This window comes from Lycorma delicatula, chromosome 6, assembly GCF_047948215.1.
Source record: "Lycorma delicatula isolate Av1 chromosome 6, ASM4794821v1, whole genome shotgun sequence".
NCBI lineage: Eukaryota > Metazoa > Arthropoda > Insecta > Hemiptera > Fulgoridae > Lycorma > Lycorma delicatula.
Genome location: NC_134460.1, coordinates 14,475,186 through 14,492,646, shown reverse-complemented (window position 1 = coordinate 14,492,646; position 17,461 = coordinate 14,475,186). Strand labels below are relative to the sequence as shown.

The window sequence follows — 17,461 nt, the reverse complement described above, 5'->3', positions numbered from 1 at the left end:
ATAAAATACAGAACCAAAAAATAAAATGTTATTTTTTAAATAAGACTTTTTTTTTAATACAGCAAAGGTAGCACATTCACAAATGTAATTCATAGAAAAATTAATTTTTTAGTTTACTGCATACATTTAATTTCATATATTTTGACAGGAATGTATACGAGCATAATAAATGTTTAATAAAAACAAAAAAAAAGGATATTATAATGTTTCAAACTGACATACTACATAGTAGTTACAGATGAAATCAGTTTGATATCTTACAAGAATTCATTAGCTAATAAGACCCCCAAATATACTGTGGATGCAGTTATCTGTAGTACTAGATACATCATCCTAATCCCTATACGAGAAAGACACCAGTTTTGTGATGACCCTGGTTACCCACACCAACCCCTATGTTCCTAGCCCTGATGGGCTTTACTGTAGGTCATCTTTTAGACCCTCTAAACCTGATAACACATTACAGACATCGGTTTGGCCTCAGTTAGGATGCCACTAACACAAATGACTTGGCAGACATTTCTATATACTGAAAATGGTTATGTATTGGAAAATACACAACCAGTGTATATTATATAAACCACTTAGTACAGAATATTGAGATATTTTTAATATGCATTTAAATTAAATGAATTCAATGATGATCTGCCAAAGTATTTCATGATAATATTAAGGTAAGATGTGTATTATCGCAATAAATTTAACACTACAGAGGAATAATATGAATCTTAAAAAAATAAATTTCAATATATATATATATATAAACAGTGGTATCATCTGCAAAAAGGTAACAATGGTCTTTCACCTCAAGCTTAAAGATATTTTTAAGGGTATTCTTCCAATATACCTTTTTCCTTCCAAACATCTTGCCAATTCTAGATCAAGGAACAAGGAAAAAATAGTTCATCTTCTATTCATCCACATTTCTTCATAAAAGAACATAATATATTTATTCATCTTTCCTTATTATATTATTTGGTTTCTTTTTACATTTCCAAGTCGGAAATATTTTTAGTAACTGTTCCTTCCTCTATTTTAGTTAAATCTCCAGACAATGGTAAGTCTATAAACTTCTACCCTGTCCTGCAGTTTACAATACAAAGCCAATCTTTGATCCAAATTCCTTGCTCTATCCATCCTTAATTTTCCCTAAGTGCTTTTTAGAAATTTATCAAATATGATTGTATTATCTTTACTTCTGCCCAATTTCTGAAAAATCATGTAAGCATGTCTCATCCATCCCATTAGAAAGTTAATTTACAGAATATACATCCAGAATAGATATATTAACCGAAAAATTAGGTTTTCATTGTTTGGTTTATTAGTAGTAAATGAATTATGATTAACTTAAAAATTACAGACATAATTTTAAATAAACCTTCCAGATAGCATAGAAATAATATTAATTCTTCACAATTTTTTTTACCTTGTCCATGAAAGCTTTTTAAGAGAATTGAATGGAGTTCGTAATGAATGTGAATACCATTTTGCCCACCAGCTTGCAAAATAAGTTCCTTGAGATTACTTAATGTTCGTTCTAAAACTTGGCTCTTCAGTAGTAAAAGCTCTGCTTTTTGATATGGAGTAACAAGTTCAATATCCCACCTGAAAAAACAAAATCTTATTAATATATTATAAATTTTTCCAACTATGTCATCACATATCTCTCTGCAATAAAAAACTTACAAAAGAAAACAGCAACTGATAATACTGTAGAGCAGAATAACATGTATGAATAAACAAGTGTCAAACAATTGTGCAGAATAAGTGAAAGAGACTCAAAAGGTCATAAAAACAATTCCTCTATAGTCTAATACTCATACACGTTACAAAAAAAAAATTGGAATGGAGAAAGGAAATTTTTATAAGTATAACTTACTGAAATTTACAGCAACAAGAATAACAAAGCTGTAATATACAGTGTACAAACAACCAATATTGAGATTTTAAAGCTATTTAATATCTCTTAACTTTGACTTACAATAATGAATCACAAATAAAATGATAGAATGTATCTTACACTTTTTCCTACAAGTGTTTGATGTAACCATCTTCTTACCACTCAACTGATAGGATAGTTCATCCCAAACATTAATCAGCATGTCTAAGTAATAAAAATGACAGCAGCTTTAATCCTGTGCCTAAAATCAGATAAGTCAGTAAAAAGCAGAGGCCCATACACAAAATCCTTCACACAACACTAAAAGAAAAATTACATGGGGTCAGATCAGGCGACTATGGAGCCACTGCAAACAAGCTTTGAATCAGGTCCATGCCAACCAATCCAGCGGTTGAGAAAAATGTCTTCAACCAATCCCAAACAGTTATACCAGTAAGGAGATGTACCATCTTGCTACCAAATAAAATTTCTGGTCCATCTTGCAGTTGAAGAAAGAGCAATGTACACAGCATATCCAAATAAGCAACTCCAGTTATACTTGCTGTAGGGATATTAAACAGAAGATTTAATCTTGCGGAGCCCCTTTCACATTAAAGTTCATAAGGATTCTCTGACCCCCAGAGATAGACATTATGTGTGTTACTTTTCCACTAAGATGAAGTGTAATTTGATCACTAAACACAATATGATCAAGAAATTCATTAACTTCAAGCTGTAACATTTCAGCAGTGAAGTCAGCATACACAGTGTAGTCTCAGTAGGCTTCAAAGACTGTAACATGGTATGGATGCATATATGAGAATTTCCTTAAAACATTCCACTGTGTCATCACCAGCATTGCTATCTAGTGGCTGGACTGATGGTTCTGAAACATTAGGAATTCTCAAGGAAAAGGATCTTAAAAATAAAAGGATTTGAACTGCAGATAAAATTCAATTGGTCAAAGCATTATTTAATTAGCTTTTTCCTGTATAATAATTTATCAAGTTAAATAAAAGTGTATTAGTTTAATCATTTTAATTAAATTCAGACTAGTGGCATGATCTTTGCAATCAATGTCTTAAAAAACCTTTATGAATGTGTTAATTTAAAAAAAATACCATGATGATCTTTGTGATTGAGATTTATATTAAATAGTGAAATTAAGTAATGTTTAAATTAAATTACAAAATAAAAGTCTTACCTGTTAATATTTTTTTGATTCACAGGTCCCAACCAACCATTAACGATGTTATATTTAACAGAAGGAATTAACTTATCTCTTTTAAGGAGTTCTAATATCATTAATATACCAGATTTTCTAAGATTAGCTCTCTCCACCTACACAAAATGATACATTAATATGTCTTTCTATAAATTTTACACATGTTAATATTTAAAACAAACATAAGTGTTGGCTACAGTGTATACATTGAAAATGAGATTTTACTTACAGCCATAATCTCATCGAAGATAAATAACCAAAATTCATCAATGAAGTCACAAAGATTTTTGTAAAAGTTAGCTTCAACAAAATAATTTTTCCATATTCAAGGTATATAGCAATTTAGTTCAAACACTTCCATCCTGCTATTGATAAGAAAGTAAAGAAAACTAGGCAAAATTTTAATGTATTCAGATGTTTTTCTTTAAATGAGTAAAAGACCTTGAAAAACATACAAAAAAGTTTTATTGCAATTAATTCTCACATGACATCTATCAAAAAATGTTTTAGATAAATAATTGCTTAAAAAGCAGTAGAGCGCTACTTAGATAGCGATCTACTTTAATAGTTTCTTATATAATATTAAATAGTTCAGCAGAGGAATGATATTTAATAAGAAAATTATTTAATGATTTTTAATTATCTTTTTAAAGAAGATAAGTGGTAAGTGATATTCAAGATTTATGTAACACCTGTATTTATGCAGTAACTTCTTATTTACTGAAAAAAAAAAATCCGGCCAAACTGAAAAATTTTAAAGAAATTAAATAATAAGAAGTTTACCTGACAATATATAGCTTTTCTTAATGCTTCAACATCTCCACCTTCTTTTTGAGTCACAAATTCAACTACGGACTGTATTAATTGCATTTCATCAGTGCATCGAGCAGGAATTTCATAAAAATCTCCACCTTAAAAGAAGATAAACATACATAAGTTAAATTATTGTAATAAGTAAAAAGATACTACGACGTTAAAAGATAAATATGAAGATTAGAAGAAAATATGAGGTTTATTTAAAATGTACACAATCTTAGGGCATTAAAACAATATTTCTTTACACTTAGTTCTAGCTTTCTTTTGAAATGTGAACACTATCACTCTACACAGTCCACCTCTTTTCCAGTTGTTCACATAATTTCTGAAAATTTGATTTGGTTTATTGTGTTTATATCCACACACTTGTCAAATTGTAACCTGCTAAGTGACATTATCACTAGATGTGAGCTTCATGTAAAACACCAAATTTAAATAAAACACAGAAACATAATTTTATAACAATAAATTTTTAATAAACAAATAAAATAAAATTACTACATTGGGATTTGCAAAAAAATGTACTAGGGCTATGTTGCTTATGCTTTTCTTGAGTTTTACAAAAAATTAAAATAACTCAACACATCAAAAAATATTTCTAATGGCGATGGATAATACACATTACTTATAAAAATAAAGAAAAATGGCGATAAAGTCTCATAACTAGTCTACTTAAGTTCATAGAACCACTATTACATAACTACTTGTATACATCTAAATTTAACAAAATATCTTATTAATACTTATGGGAGTAAGAAATTGGCCAATCCAAAATTAATTTTAATTTCAATTTTATACATAATTTATCATTTTAACATGTTATAATTTCAATATTTTTTAATGTTATAAAAAAAATCAATGGATAAGAAATCTTCTGATAAATCCATGAATGTATTTATGGAGTGACCTTTGATATCAAATTTTCATACCTGTATTCCGCACAAATCAGTCTATGATTTTTCTGATGGTTTTTTTTTAAATACTCACAAGACTCATCTAACCACGACGATGTCCCGCATTATAACTGACGCTTTTCAATGGTGTCAAAGGTCTATCCCACCACTATTTCTCTGAATTGCCCAAGTCTGTGTGAGTATGTGTACTCATACAAACGTAATACTCTTTATATAGAAAAGTTTGCTCATTTTTACTCACATGTCATATTTCTTAAAATTCTATTTTAAGAAGGAATTTGATAACTAATGAATCATGCTGCTATTAATTTTATTTTTACGTTTTTAAAAAAAAATATCATTTGTTGACGTATTAAGAAATCCATATAACAAATAATTTACAATAAAATAAAATACAAATAAATTCACCAATTTAAATACACCAATTCAATTTAATTTGTATTTTATGTCAGAATTTATAATGGTTACAAAGAGGAATAAACAGAAATCACATATACCCAAATCCAGAATAAGATTAAACTGAACCTTCAAGGGATTCAAAGAGTTTAGTTAAAAAAATTTATGTGTAGGTGTAAAAATTGGCAGAAAATTTATCATGAAGAAATTTCCAGTTGAATGGATTTGGTCTTTGTACAAGTAAAAATTAAGTAAAGCTTATTCAGACTCTGTTGTTAACCCACCTTGCTATCTTTGCCCTACAAGAGTTACAATGTTTTCAATAATATACAGTTATCATAGAGCATTGATTTTAGGTTACATTCAACTTTCATCATTAGTTTCCACAGTGTGAAAAAAAGTTATAATCAGTATTTCTGTGTTACATTCTGCTTGTTCTGTGCTACATTAATATGAAATTGTTTTTACCTCAGTTTACATACACCCAAATCATTTGTTGAAATTCCACATGCAGGACCTTCAATAACATATCATTAGTAATTTCTCGGCCAATCAACTGACTATATTTCGTGATTAAATACTAGACAATTTTCGAAAACATCAATATCTCTTAGCTTATTAATAATCCACCAAAATACGAATTAGTTTCCATTTAAGTTGTGATCAATATAGACATAAAAAACTTAAGGCATGAAATTTAAAAATTGTTTTTATGGGTTTTTGGTAGGATAAGCAAGAATGTTGTTACATAAAAATAAATTATTAATGCCAGTAACTCTTCAAATTAATTTTACTTTAAAAGATAGAAACTAAGGTATAATTATTACAATTTACATTAACATTTATCAAAAAAGAAATAATTTTACCAGAACCAAGAGGAAGTTGGTCACTACTATGATCTTTTTTCTCAACACTATCTTCACTTTCCTTTTTTGGTTTTGATTCAGGAGGCTGACTCTGAAACACAATATAAATTGCTTTATATTATAAGCCCTTAAATTTCATTAGGAATAGAAATTTGGAAAAAAAAACTAGTGACTTATAATTAGAATATTGTCAAAATTTTTCTGAAGAATAAACAAATACTCAATCGGCACAAAAAATAAACAAATACTCAATATGATTTACACAATAATTTCTAAAATTCACTTTTATTCGAATAAGCATATATGCTACATGCTGACCTTCACAGAAAAGTGGCAGCACCTGCGCCTTATTATTTTATAATTACTCATTATAAAAAAGAAGCTAACAGGTAGCTGTAATTGGCCATAAGCAAGAAATTACCATGGTGTGAAATAAATAAATAATTATTTAATAACAGCACTTCAAAGTAGTAAAATTAATCATCTTATTCTCTAACAATGGATTAAATACACTCCTCCAATCATATCTAAGCACTGGTAAGGATTATACAAACTTCCCATGAACAAGTACTAATAATTATAAACGTACTGAATTGTAGCATCTTTATCTTTTACATAGAAGTTACTGGATATGAATCCTGCTAAGGATTAGTATTTTTCATACACTATAAAAATCAACTTAAATAAAAAAAACTGTAGGGCATCATCAACCTGCTCCTTCTATATTAAATAAATAAATCAGTATTAAATATATATACATACAGAAGCGAATAAATTAATCCGAACAAAGGGAATTTTTGTTCTGCTGTAGGGAATTTTCATTTTGTGGCTGCCTGCTTGCTGTTTGGTGTTTCAGATTATGTTGTTAGTTGATATACAAAATAGAATTAATGGTGTTTGTGCTTTTATAATTCATTGCCAATTAGTTTTTGGCGATCTTATTAGTTTCTGTTAGAAGTTTGTTATTTGTTTCTAGTTAATACAATGGATATTAAATGTAAAGTTCCCTTCTTTCATGTAGTTAAAAACTATATTGTTGTTACTGTAGCTGCAACAGGAAGGGACTAATTTAGTATTGTCAGAGGCTAAAGCAATATATGATTGCTTATATTGTTACACTTTTGTTCTGATGTATTGTGTTAATTACTTATAATCTTTTTATTTTATTAATGGAAAAAGAAGTAAATCATATTTTATAGGATATTAAAATATTTAAGCATGTACTGTAATGTATTACATTAAGCGATCTACATAGTTTAAAGTTTGTTATTTTGTAAAGATAAGTTGATAGGTTACATTTTAGTAAGTTTATTAATTTTATCTAGGTTATTATAGTGGTATATTTTCTGATTTAGTTTTTGACATTTTTTATTATATACTTATAAATTAAAAATGATAAAAGGTTACATTAACATACTTATATACCTACCTGACAATATTATAGAGGAAATTTCTCAGTCACCTATCAAAGAATTTTTATATTTGTAAAAATACTAATTACTTGGGGAATTACATTTTCATAAATAGATAAATTACAACTGTAATCAAACACGTCTTTTTCAGCATTATCTGGGGTCATTCCATATCAAATCACTCAATCTAAAATTAAATGGTTGCATGGCCATTTTTGATATTTGTAATTTTTTGAAAATTCACTTTCTCATACTTCAAGAATTCAAGACCAAATTTTTTTTAATTTTTAAAAAGTTGTTTGTATGTGCTAGGTTAAACTTTATGATGCTTTGCATGCTAATTTTTGAAAATATATTTAATGATACATACTGAATTTATGTATTATAAAAAGTGAATTAAGACACTCTTGATGTGACCAGTACAATTTCTTGTAACATCAGCTATGAAATCACATTGTCCAGTTGCTGTCAATAATTCTGAAATAAGAGTTGAAGGAGAGCGCTTCAGTGAAGACAGTTATTTATTTTAGTGATTGGTTCAGTATAAGATAAAAAAAAAACTTTGTAAACCTCTGATCACATGACTGAAGTTAATGTAAAATGGAATTTTGCCACAAACAACACAATCATCTGAAATTTTGCAGCATGAAATCTAAACAACTATAACTGACAAATACCATAATCATTTACTCAAATTTGTGGCATCTCTCTATCAGGCTGAGAACTTTTCGAACAACCCTGGTATATCCAGAGAAAGTTCTTACTACCAGACTATTGCACTATTTCAAACATTTGATTCAAAAATATTTATTTCCTTACTTTTTTGTTAAGTAGGCTTAATTGATGTTGTCTTCTGTTTATCAACTGCAACGACTTAGCTGGATTAGATTTATTACTATTATTGTTATTTTGAATAATAATTGTAATTACATGCCAATATATATTCAGATTCTTTAAAAAATTCATTAAAAAAGTTGATAAATAGAGTCACACACTGACTCATGAACATATAATAAATGAAATTTCCATAAAACACTCAATTCAAATGTGTTGAATAACCTGAAATATATATATTTTTGACGTGACGTTTTATAAATCAATGAATGCCGGCAGCACGCACGAAAGAGCATGACTCATTGTTCCATTCCGCCTGAGCCAAGCATATGAGCAAGAGAGAGGCACGATCGGCCTAAGCGTTCAGTTTGTGCCGCATCTATCTCTCTTCCACTCGATTTATTGTCATTGATTTGATTTCAGTTTATTTCTATAATTAATTATTCATGATTATATTTAAACAAATTATTTATGTTAAACTTGCAAAAACTATACTATAAATAATATTTAAAAATTGAATATTACTGTTTTTTAACCAGAATTTTGATTTACTTAACACGAGTTTTAAAAATATTTAGAAATTTTAATGACAAGTTGAACCGCTTAACCGTCGTGCAATGGAATATACTATCATGTCAAGCAGGTTTTGGCGGGCTTTTCAAAAACAGCAATTTCATGAATTTGATTTATGATTTCAATTTCATCGTTTTAAATTGACAATTTATCATCATTGATTTGATTAAAGTTTATTTCTACAACAAATTGTTCATAATTATTTTTGAACAAATCATTCAATTTAAACTTGCAAAAATTATTAAATATTAATTATTATTATTATTATTAAATGAAATGAAAAATGGAATATTAAGTGTTTCATTAGCTAATTAAACTATCACTTCGATTCAATTTGTTTAAACAAGTAATTTTTAAAACATCCAAATCATGGATGAATTTAATTAATTGGTATTTTCATTAGCCCAACGCCAGTTTCTCAAAAAACACGTGTTTACTTCATAAGGATTAAGGGTCATTAAGGGTTTTTTTTTTGCGACATTACAATCAAAGGTCAACGAATATCATGGGCGCGAAGCACCTGCGATATTCGTCTTTGCAAGATATTGTTGGTCTTTGCAAGACGTTGTCATGCTCAAATCTCGTGCGAAACGTAGTTTCACACAAACCAATTTTTTTTTTTTTAATAAGAAATTTCAGTGGTTCATGCATGTGAAAAAAATTGTTTTTTGTTATTTTTTTTAATTGGGCAACTAAGTAAAACATTTAACAAGAAATTATAAGAAATAATAATTACAGCATAAACAAAATAAATATACACCAGACCTGCATATTGGTATTCTCAAAGTTATCTGGTTTGGCTCAACACTTTTTCTTTTTTACATCATACAATATTTTCTTCACAGTTCTTTTCCATATATGTTCTGTATGAAGAATTTTAAGATTTCTTAGTGCATTTATTTCATGGCTAGTAGCTGGACGTACTTCATACAACAAAAACCTACAACGATAAAAGAATAAAATAACATTATAAATAAAACATTCACAATAAGGTTTATAAATACAACACCATTAATGTCCATAATCTAAGTATAAAATACAACTTCATTAATACATGTATTTACAGAAGAGGAAAATAAAAAAATTATATTATAATATATGTTTAACATATATACTAAAATTATATTTGATAAACAATTCTGTCACCCCTAAATTATTTTATATCTCACCACCAGAACATTTAAATAAAATTCTGAATTTCACATAATGCCACATAATGGAGCAGAAAATTTGGTAATGATATCTTAAGGAGGTAAGGAAATACTTGGAGTTTGGGATGATATACTGCATAAGTTTGGATGATAGAACTTACTCCAACACATTCTGAGTACAAGTATAGATTAAGAAAAGAATAGATCTACCATGTACACATAAACAAGTGTGTTTGAAAATACAGTAGCATTCTTCAGTGAGAGCCTTCAAGAGCTGCAGCATCTAAAACAGTATACTATGCACTCTGATAGGAAAATTTAAAAGTGTCTGTTCCTCAGTGATAAATAAACTCTGATGGATCTTAAATATGAATGAATTTGCTGGCATAAATTCCATAACATTCTGCTAGATTGCATCAGTCATATAGGTATATTATGGACACACAGACACACACACACACTCATTGAATGATTCCTTTTTTGCAAATACAGTTAGCCTTCTTTGTCTTTATACATATATTCTTTGTCTTTGGAGCTGTGTACGTTTAAATCTTAATAGCTAGTTTTATAACAATTGTCAAATGTAGAGGGTGGTCTTCATGTACTACTAACAATCATTCTTCTGTATATTTATTCAACTTCATTTTATTACTGTAATAAATTTTTCTTTCAAAAACTGAAGAAAAGCTACAGAAAATATATGTTTTCTGAGAAATTTTTAACCTATCTAGGCTTAAGACTCATGTGAAACTTGCAATAAAAGTTTTTTAAAAATATATCCTATTTACTGCCTGGTAACTAACCTTTATTATATTTCTAGATAAATTTTGACATTTTCAGATCACCGGACCACATGATGTCCCAGTGCAATTGATTCTTGCCATACAGAGAAGTATGCCTGACAGATTTTGGCATGCTTAACAGATAACATTATGGGGAATATGCTCCAGATGGAACAGGCATGACAGGCTAAGATGATGGTCAGAATTACCTGCACAAAGATGGTGGAGTGGAGGAGTACAAGAGTGAATTCCCTTTGATTTTCCTTGGAGATGTGTTCATATTCATATTTAAAGCAGATCGAAAAAAAGTAAAAGTAAAGGCTGAAGCACATGACTATAGTTTGCTACGACATGCAACTAATGCTAGCAACAGGTACTTTGTTCCCAACTCATGAAAGGTGTGACAGTAATTCCTCATCAGACATCTATTTCATCAATGGTATTAGTGAAAACATTCACAATAACAAAAATGTTTTTTTAAAACACCTACTCCACTGATAAAACAAATAATATAATAGCTTGATATATAATAATAAATAATAGCTTTATACATATATATTTTACTGAAATTAATTTTTTAAATTATTCCTTTGTACTGTGAATTATATTTAAATTCTATTAATAAACATTCTAGAACAAATTATTGAGATAAGGCATATAAATGAGGATGCAGGATCACACAAAAGTACTTTCATGAAAAATTAAGGTAAACTGTGTTTTATTTCAATATTCTGCACTAGATGGTTTATTTAATAGAATTTATATATGTCAGCAGGAGTACATTATACCTACACACCTGCACAAGCGCACCACTTCTCACAAGCTGGCTGCACAACACTCCCACGACAATGGCGCTGTAGCCCCACCAGTCGCAGGCACCTTTAAAAGTGCAAATGACAGAACAAATTTTCAATTGTCTATTTTTTTCTCTAACTTGAGGATATGCTTCTTTTGTTTCTGTTTTCTATCAGTTTCAGGTGATGCAGAATAAAATGACGGCAGCCTCGCAGTCCCTCCAAACCCTTTCTGGAGACATGTGTGTCTGGATGATTTTAAAATTAAGAATTTTCAAGGAATAATCTTCAACTGAGCTACTTACTTCATGAAACTATTAAACAAAACAAGGCGATCGCTGTTCCCCAACACTTACGAATGCGAAGTTTTATATAATATTGTAAGGTCCAAACTTCCTTCTCCATCTCATGAAGATAGAGAGTGATGAACGAGGAAGAAATGCTCAGCAGTCACCAGCCAGAAGAGAGAGAGCCCAAGATGATAGAGTAATTTCCCCCATGATGCCCTTTTCAAGGCCACTGGACAATACAAGGTTTACAAACTGTAATTTATTAACAAAGAATGGTAAAGTGGCCCGCCAACATGGACTACAGTCCATGTTGGCGGCAGCAGGAAAGACAGCCCTCGTCCATGTTGCAGCAGGAAAGACAGCCAGAGGGAAAAAAGTACTGTAACTTTACCTCACCAAATACCCATTATCCTTTCCAAAACTTACGTCATCATCATACGACTCCCTCAGGAGAGGGGAGTGCATTGCTTCCTCCAAACACTAGAACTCATGGAAGGTATATTCCTTTTAGGCCAAAAAGACTTCAGGGACAGGCTTAAGGGGAATCACACTGAGAGAACGAAGCTTTTATGTGCCTTGTCTTCCATGATCAGCCCCAGTCAATTATTTCTCACTGGTCTAAAAGACCGGAACACAAATAACAATTCCGTCCATAAATAAAACACAAAATCTGTAACTGCAACTAAATAAATAATGATCTGCTCGATAAACAAAAGACACAGCAGCAAGGAACATTCGTCCAGGTTCTTCGATTAATAGGGAGATAATAAACTCTCCCGCTATCCTTGCATTCTGTTCCAATCTAAATTTTCAAATGTCCCAGCCAGGACACATGATTCCCTCCTGAAAGCAGAATGCATTGCATCCTCGAAACACTAGGGTTCCCAAAAGGTGTATTCCTGCTAAGGAATACACATTAGCACCTGCTAAGGTCGGAAGGCATTAGCACCAAAGGACTTCAGGGTTACAGACTGAAGAGGTATTATGCCAGAAGAACGAAGTTGATACATGCCTATGATCATCACGACCCCAGAGGGAAGACAACCACCATGTAACAGATCTGGCCGTCATGCCACCCCCTCCGTACCTAGCCCTTAGGGGCTTTACTGGAGGTCATCTTCAAAAGCCTCAAGACATATTCCAGTCTGGCCACTGTCAAGATGCCACCGATGTGAATGCCAAAAGCAACATCACACCTAATGTGGATCCAAGCAACAATGGTCTTAAATAGGTCCTAAACAGGATCATCCAACTGAGCTGACCTACAATCCTAACCAAGCGAGGGTGAGCCTAACATGCAAAACAGAGTCTAAATATTTCAAAAACTGAAATCATAAAACAAATAATGAACAACAAATATAAAATTGTAAACTAAACAAAACACAGAAAAACCAGGCCAAAGGTAATCAATAAAATAAACAAACTTACAATAAACCTAAACTAATAAAAATAAAACAGACCTAACAAGACTCTAAAGAAAACACAAACTAAATGCTAATCCGAGAACAAAACCTGTTTAATACAAAACAAGCAAACAATAAATATAATCTAAGCAAAAATCGTCAGATACTAATACAAACCAAAACACAAAACACAAAAATAAAAACTAAGCCAGTAATAACACAATAAAACAAAGCTAAACCAACCTAAAATAAACCTGAAACTAACCAGAATAAAACTAACTTATCAAAATTGCATAAGAAAATCTACTCTTACTTCTCTGATCTGTTTAAACTCTAACAAAATAAAGCACTAAATAAAAATACATAATATTGTACCAAACTAAACATAATGTTAAACCATAACAATCAAGAGAATATATAACTAAAAACAAAACCAAACAAACCCAACAAAAACAAAAGCAACTGCACTGAAAAGCACTTTCTGCACTGATAACAAGAGCATTTCATACATTATTACAATTTTCAACATCCTACCTTTGCGAAACCAAATTTTGAGTGTCTATTTCTAAGATTAAACCTTCCTTCAAAAAACTTTGATCTGCAAGACAGGCCCAATGGGGGAGTCACTAATAATTATTAAACTTGTTTTTAATTTAGTATTGATAAGTTAATTATTAATACATAGTGTTATACTGATACAATACTATAAGTGTATTATTTTAGTGTAAATATATATTTTATTATTTATTATGTCAGAATGTATTTTGCTTTGCTTTCCTTACAATAAATTAATAATTTTTTTTAGTAATATCTTCTTTTCGATATGCTCATGTCTCCCATTTATTGTTATCACACCTCCTTAGGGAGGCACCCCCCCCCCCGGGTTGAGAAACACTGCTTTATTGGTAAATTAATAAAGTTACTTATTCCAAACCTAAAGAAATTATATTTTCTGACAAAACTTTTTCGTGTTTTTAGATTGAGTGATCTGATATGAAATGACTCAAAAAAATGCTGAAAAAGACGTATTTGATTACTGTTGTAATTTATCTATTTATGAAAAAGTAATATTCCAAGTAATTAGTATTTTTACAAATATAAAAATACTGATCAGATTAGATTATTTTACAAATAATCTGATAGCTGCTGACTGAGAAATTTCCTCTATAATATTGTTGGGTAGGTATATGAGTATGTTAATGTAACCTTTTATTGTTTTTAATTTAAAAGTATATAATAAAAAATGTCAAAAACTAAATTAGAAAATATACCACTATAACATAGATAAAATTAATAAACTTAATAAAATGTAACCTATCAACTTATTTTTACAAAATAACAAACAAACTATGTAGATCGCTTATGTAATACATAAGTACATCGCTTATGTACATGACATAAATGTTCTAATATCCTATAAAATATGCTTTACCTGTTTCCATTAATAAAATAAAAAGATTATAAGTAATTAACACAATACATCATAACAAAAGTGTAATAATATATTGCTTTGGCCTCTGACAACACTATGGTTTATTTAATAGAATTTAAATATAATATGAGTAGAACTTAAATAAATATACTTGTGGGTGTAATATATATATATAATATATAACGTACTCTTATATATATTTACACATATTTATTTAGTTCTCCGTAAGTTGTAAGTAATAATGCTATAGAACTGATTTTCATTGTTTATTTTTTCACTATGTTCAGTTACTTACTTTTTTAAGGATATCTAGAAGTTTTTGATATACGGTCACACTTACATAACAGAATAATAAGCTACAGAAATGTTTTCATATTAAACTTAATATGATGTTAAACATAGTTACATATTGTACTTTCAGACTTACATCAATACATTGAACCAAGTCTCTCTCTCTTTTTCTCCTGTTTAGCCTCCGGTAACTACCATTTAGATAATACTTCAGAGGATGAATGAGGATGATATGTATGAGTGTAAATGAAGTGTAGTCTTGTACATTCTCAGTTCGACTATTCCTGAGATGTGTGGTTAATTGAAACCCAACCACCAAAGAAAACCGGTATCCATGATCTAGTATTCAACTCTGTGTAAAAATAACAGGCTTTACTAGGACTTGAACGCTGGAACTCTCGGCTTCCAAATCAGCTGATTTGAGAAGACGCATTCACCACTAGACCAACCTGGTGGGTTCATTGAACCAAGTCTACCCATAGCCAACTAAACACTTTTAAAATATAAAATAAAATAAACACTTTTAATGTAGTTCTGTGAACGTCTACAAATGTTTTTTTTAAGTTTCAGGCATTAAATCAATATAGGATTTTTTATTTTAAATCAGTTTTTGGCAAATTAATTGACCTATCTAAAAAAAAAATTTGCAGAATAACACAAATTTTATTGATATTTCAGAACAACAATTAACCATTACTATGAACAAAAGCCCTTATAACGCTTAATAAGAAATATAAAGCAAGAAAGATTCAAAGCCATACATATTAAATAAAACAATTCCCACTAAGCAGTAAATAACAAAACACAGGGATTAGTTCATTAAAATAAATTATTATATACTGTTATGTTAACAACAAAAGTATTTGATACCACAAAAACGATAATCACCCACTGGAATTACTAATAACCACTTGTATTAGTTACTAATTTTAACATAGGACTGTTGAAAAAGATACAGCAGTTGGTAAGTGCATTAAACAGTAACAATTTTCAAACTACATCTGTGCAAGATGTCTGTTCACAAACATAATTTATTTTTTTTAATAATAAGGCCCTGACTCCAGAGGCCATCACCAAAAAAAATTCCAGTAACATATTTATGATTTTTTTTCTATATCAACAAAAATAAATCAAAAAACACAAAAGAAATTAATGGCAAAATCAATGACAACTTCTTATTTATGACATCAAGAATTTGGATAATAATTCAGCCAAAACTATTAATAAAATTCACATAATCAAAAATAAAGCATTCAATCCACACATTTGTTTGTTCTCCAGAGCCAATTTAGCAGTTTATCAGACTACACACATCTTTTAAATATTAAATTGCTAATGCTTAATTAAATTAAACAAATTATATTAAATTAAATTTTACTTTTTTTCTTTTATGTTTCTCTTATGCTATATTACACTCTTATTTTTGAGAACTAATAAATCAATTTTAAATTTCTAATTGTAAAACCTAATGAATATTATAAAGTTTTAAATACCACATAAAATGATAATTGATACCAACAGATGATAATTGTGTTTCAACATTCTTTTAAAATTCTTATATTCCCTAGCTTTAATGTTTTTTTGCTGTTTTCAGCTTACAAAAATTGAAGGTAAGTATGATAAAGACAATACCATAGTTGATAACTTAATTAATTTATACTAATAACATTTTAACTATTACAATAAAATAAGATTACCTGCAATTATCTAAAACAGGAGCACACACTTCTTTATATGATCTATTTTGCTCCTGTCTCATTTTAATAAGTTTCCATTTTGTCTGATGAATCACTTTTGCGATGTTACTAAACTGTTTATTACATACTAAAATACCACCTACAACAACAAAATAAAAACCAATTAGAGTAAAGCTTTTTAAATAATAGACAAAGCAAATTGTTTTTTTCTTTTTAATAATTAAAAAATAAAAATAAGAGTATACCTTTTTCAACAGTATTAATAACTTGAGATGTCAATGCTAGATGCTTTATAAGAACACCTAACAACAGTCTTGAAACTTCTTCAATAGGATGGTCGTGTTGAAATTCTACATGTGTCATAAACTGTTGATGTTTATAATGTCTGTCTAATATATTAAGAAATGATTGCAACAGTTGTTCCTATAAAAGTAAAGAAATATATTGCTATAAACAACATAAAATAGAAAAAAAAAGATAATATAAACATGTAATTTTTATAAAGGCTAAAACAGGTAGGTAAATAGGTCAAGGTTATATGTGTATATATATATACACATATATTCAAAAAACATCAACTTAACCACCAAACACAGTAACAGAAAAACCTAAAAAAAAAAAAAAGAACTTATACTAATAGTCTACTTTCATGAAATTCCACATCGCTGAGCCTGTACACAGTTTTATAATTATATCAACAAATATC

At 29.3% G+C, this 17,461-nt stretch overlaps 1 pseudogene; it reads right to left on the bottom strand.

The window, feature by feature from the left end:
• Nucleotides 1–6,094: 6,094 nt before the first annotated feature.
• Nucleotides 6,095–17,461, bottom strand: part of LOC142326567 (putative HERC2-like protein 3) — an 80,249-nt pseudogene continuing 68,882 nt past the window's right edge.